The sequence below is a fragment of the Oryx dammah genome, unplaced genomic scaffold, assembly GCF_014754425.2.
Source record: "Oryx dammah isolate SB20612 unplaced genomic scaffold, SCBI_Odam_1.1 HiC_scaffold_13, whole genome shotgun sequence".
NCBI classification, from domain to species: Eukaryota; Metazoa; Chordata; class Mammalia; order Artiodactyla; family Bovidae; genus Oryx; species Oryx dammah.
The window spans coordinates 40,705,002-40,710,213 of record NW_024070197.1 but is presented as its reverse complement, the minus strand read 5'-3'; positions in this window follow the sequence as shown (position 1 = coordinate 40,710,213).

Sequence of the window (5,212 nt, the reverse complement as noted above, 5' to 3'; positions counted from 1 at the left end):
TTCCTAAGTATTTTATTCTTTTTGTTGCAATGGTGAATGGAATTGTTTCCTTAATTTCTTTTTCTATTTTCTCATTATTAGTGTATAGGAATGCAAGGGATTTCTGAGTGTTGATTTTATATCCTGCAACTTTACTATATTCATTGATTAGCTCTAGTAATTTTCTGGTGGAATCTTTAGGGTTTTCTATGTAGAGGATCATGTCATCTGCAAACAGTGAGAGTTTTACTTCTTCTTTTCCAATTTGGATTCCTTTTATTTATTTTTCTGCTCTGATTGCTGTGGCCAAAACTTCCAGAACTGTGTTGAATAGTAGCGGTGAAAGTGGGCACCCTTGTCTTGTTCCTGACTTTAGGGGAAATGCTTTCAATTTTTCACCATTGAGGATAATGTTTGCTGTGGGTTTGTCATATATAGCTTTTATTATGTTGAGGTATGTTCTTTCTATTCCTGCTTTCTGGAGAGTTTTTATCATAAATGGGTGTTGAATTTTGTCAAAGGCCTTCTCTGCATCTATTGAGATAATCATATGGCTTTTATTTTTCAATTTGTTAATGTGGTGAATTACATTGATTGATTTGCAAATATTGAAGAATCCTTGCATCCCTGGGATAAAGCCCACTTGGTCATGGTGTATGATCTTTTTAATGTGTTGTTGGATTCTGATTGCTAGAATTTTGTTGAGGATTTTTGCATCTATGTTCATCAGTGATATTGGCCTGTAGTTTTCTTTTTTTGTAGTATCTTTGTCAGGTTTTGGTATTAGGGTGATGGTGGCCTCATAGAATGAGTTTGGAAGTTTACCTTCTTCTGCAATTTTCTGGAAGAGTTTCAGTAGGATAGGTGTTAGCTCTTTTCTAAATTTTTGGTAGAATTCAGCTGTGAAGCCGTCTGGACCTGGGCTTTTGTTTGCTGGAAGATTTCTGATTACAGTTTCAATTTCCGTGCTTGTGATGGGTCTGTTAAGATTTTCTATTTCTTCCTGGTTCAGTTTTGGAAAGTTGTACTTTTCTAAGAATTTGTCCATTTCTTCCACGTTGTCCATTTTATTGGCATATAATTGCTGATAGTAGTCTCTTATGATTCTTTGTATTTCTGTGTTGTCTGTTGTGATCTCTCCATTTTCATTTCTAATTTTATTGATTTGATTTTTCTCTCTTTGTTTCTTGATAAGTCTGGCTAATGGTTTGTCAATTTTATTTATCCTTTCAAAGAACCAGCTTTTTGCTTTGTTGATTTTTGCTATGGTTTCTTTTGTTTCTTTTGCATTTATTTCTGCCCTAATTTTTAAGATTTCTTTCCTTCTCCTAACTCTGGGGTTCTCCATTTCTTCCTTTTCTAGTTGCTGTAGGTATAGAGTTAGGTTATTTATTTGACTTTTTTCTTGTTTCTTGAGGTACGCCTGTATTGCTATGAACTTTCCTCTTAGCACTGCTTTTATAGTGTCCCACAGGTTTTGGGTTGTTGTGTTTTCATTTTCATTCATTTCTATACATATTTTGATTTCTTTTTTGATTTCTTCTGTAATTTGTTGGTTATTCAGAAGCGTGTTGTTTAGCCTCCATATGTTGGAATTTTTAATAGTTTTCCTCCTGTAATTGAGATCTAATCTTAGTGCATTATGGTCAGAAAAGATGCTTGGAATGATTTCAATTTTTTTTTAATTTATCAAGGTTAGATTTATGGCCCAGGATGTGATCTGTCCTGGAAAAGCTTCCATGAGCACTTGAGAAAAAGGTGAAATTCATTGTTTTGGGGTGAAATGTCCTATAGATATCAATTAGGTCTAACTGGTCTATTGTAACATTTAAAGTTTGCGTTTCTTTGTTAATTTTCTGTTTAGTTGATCTGTCCATAGGTGTGAGTGGGGTATTAAAGTCTCCCACTATTATTGTGTTATTGTTAATTTCCCCTTTCATACTTATTAGCATTTGTCTTACATATTGCAGTGCTCCTATGTTGGGTGCATATATATTTATAATTGTTATATCTTCTTCTTGGATTGATCCTTTGATCATTATGTAGTGGCCTTCTTTGTCTCTTTTCACAGCCTTTGTTTTAAAGTCTATTTTATTGGATATGAGTATTGCTACTCCTGCTTTCTTTTGGTCTCTATTTGTGTGGAATATCTTTTTCCAGCCCTTTACTTTCAGTCTGTATGTGTCCTTTGTTTTGAGGTGGGTCTCTTGTGGGCAGCATATATAGGGATATTGTTTTTGTATCCATTCAGCCAGTCTTTGCCTTTTGGTTGGAGCATTCAACCCATTTACGTTTAAGGTAATTATTGATAAGTATGATCCCATTGCCATTTACTTTATTGTTTTGGGTTCAGGTTTATATGCCCTTTTTGTGTTTCCTGTCTAAAGAATATCCTTTAGCATTTGTTGGAGAGCTGGTTTGGTGGTGCTGAATTCTCTCAGCTTTTGCTTGTCTGTTAAGCTTTTTATTTCTCCTTCATATTTGAATGAGATCCTTGCTGGGCACAGTAATCTTGGCTGTAGGTTATTTTCTTTCATCACTTTAAGTATGTCTTGCCATTCCCTCCTGGCCTGAAGAGTTTCTATTGAAAGATCAGCTGTTATCCTTATGGGAATCCCCTTGTTTGTTATTTGTTGTTTTTCCCTTGCTGCTTTTAATATTTGTTCTTTGTGTTTGGTCTTTGTTAATTTGATTAATATATGTCTTGGGGTGTTTTGCCTTGGGTTTATCCTGTTTGGAACTCTCTGGGTTTCTTGGACTTGGGTTATTATTTCCTTCCCCATTTTCGGGAAGTTTTCAACTATTATCTCCTCAAGTATTTTCTCATGGTCTTTCTTTTTGTCTTCTTCTTCTGGGACTCCTATAATTCGAATGTTGGAGTGTTTCATATTGTCCTGGAGGTCTCTGAGGTTGTCCTCATTTCTTTTAATTCATTTTTCTTTTTTCCTCTCTGATTCATTTATTTTTACCATTCTATCGTCTATTTCACTAATCCTATCTTCTGCCTCAGTTATTCTACTATTTGTCACCTCCAGAGTGTTTCTGATCTCATTTATTGCATTATTCATTATATATTGACTCTTTTTTTTTTCTTCTAGGTCCTTGTTAAACCTTTCTTGCATCTTCTCAGTCCTCGTCTCCAGGCTATTTATCTGTGATTCCATTTTGATTTCAAGATTTTGGATCACTTTCACTATCAATATTTGGAATTCTTTCTCAGGTAGACTCCCTATCTCTTCCTCTTTTGTTTGGTTTGGCGGGCACTTCTCCTGCTCCTTTACCTGCTGAGTATTCCTCTGTCTCTTCATCTTGGTTATATTGCTGCATTTGGGGTCACCTTTCTATATTCTGGGAATTTGTGGAGTTCTCTTTATTATGGAGTTTCCTCACTGTGGTTGGGGTTGTATCAGTGGCTTGTCAAGGTTTCTTGGTTAGGGAGGCTTGTGTTGGAGTTCTGGTGGGTGGAGCTGGATTTCTTCTCTCTGGAGTGCTATGAAGTGTCCAGAAATGGGTTATGAGACGTCAATGGTTTGGAGTAGTTTTGAGCTGCTTGTATATTGGAGCTCAGGGGTGTGTTCCTGTGTTGTTGGAGAATTTGCATGGTTTGTCTCACTCTGAAATTTGTTGGCTCTTGGGTGGTGCTTGGTTTCAGTGTAGGTATGGAGGCGTTTGATGAGCTCCTATCAAATAATGTTCCCTGGATTCAGGATTTCTCTGATGTTCTCAGGATTTGGACTAAAGCCTCCTGTTTCTGGTTTTCAGTTTTATTTTTACAATATCCTCAAGACTTCTCCATCTATACAGCACCGATGATAAAACATCTCGGTTAAAGATGAAAGGTTTCTCCACATTGAGGGTTACCCATAGAGGTTCATTGTTTTTGAAGCCAATGATCTGCTTTGCTGGGTGCCTGATGTCCTCTGCCAGCATTCAGACGTTGTTTTGTGGAATTTACTCAGTGTTGAAATATTCTTTTGATGAATTTGTGAGGGAGAAAGTGGTCTCCCCATCCTATTCCTCTGCCATCTTTGGACCACCCCTTCTTAATCTTCTTTTATGAATATTATGTCCCTTGCCTAGGTGATCTGGGGAAAGTCCCCACAGGGTGGAAATCAAGAGGTTCTCTTTGAAATTGTGATTCTGTGACTTGACAGCTGAGTCACCCAAGCACATCAGTGCCTCAGTTACCTCATCGACACACTGAGGGCAGTCATGTCTGTTTTTGTGGAGGCATTGAGATCCGGAAATGTGGCTTATAATATCCTTGAAAACATAAGCACTACATAGTATGATTCTTCCTAGCTGTGTGACCTTGGGCAGGTTCTCTAACTTCTCTGTGCCTCAGTTTCTCAACTGTAAAATGAGGATAATAGTAGAACCTATATCATGGGGCCAATGTGAATTTAAATGAGTTAATATATAAGAAGTATTTAAAACAACAGTTGGCAAGTTGTGAGGACTCAATAAACATTAAAAATTATAATATCTGTAGCATCTTTAAAGTCTCCTATTGGGACAACCAATAGCTCTTGCCTGTGATGAGTTGCTGACAAATATTACCATGTCCATGTTGCTAAACCCTTATAGAAATCACTCCCCTCACTTACATCAGACAGATTGGGACCCAGAGCAGACAAGGCATTCACCCAAGGAAACCCAGCAAATCAGGCTGAGGCAGGACTAGAATATAGTTCCCCTAGTGCTGCCCCACTAATATATGACCCTGATCTGTTGTATGCCCTAAATATCTGCCACTTGATTGATTTCTCCTGGTTTCTGGTAGTCTTCTGTGCCCTAAGAACATGTTTCTGTATGGGCAGAATATAAGGCACTCTACAGCGGGTGTCATACAGTGCTGGTGTGGACCCAGGGATGCAGGAAATGGTCCTTTCTCATGCCCATCAGCACATAGGGCAGCCTCCTCCCTTGACCCAGGGTATTCCAGAGACCCCAGGAAGGGAAGAGGGTCAGGTCTGACCATACATGGTTCTGGAAGACCTTGGTGAGCCTGAGCATCCCCATCGCATGCCCCAGGTATGGTAAGAACAACTCTATTTACTGGCCTGAAGCTAGTCCAAGGCCTTTGATGACCACAGAAGACATCTCCTTGGTCAGCTCTGATTGAACCTCAAGAATTCTTCTCTCTCCTTGCCCCTCACAGGTGCTCCCAGGACCCAGTGGGGGCGCAGTTGCTCTCAGATCTCTTTACCAACAGAAAGGAGAACATTAGTCT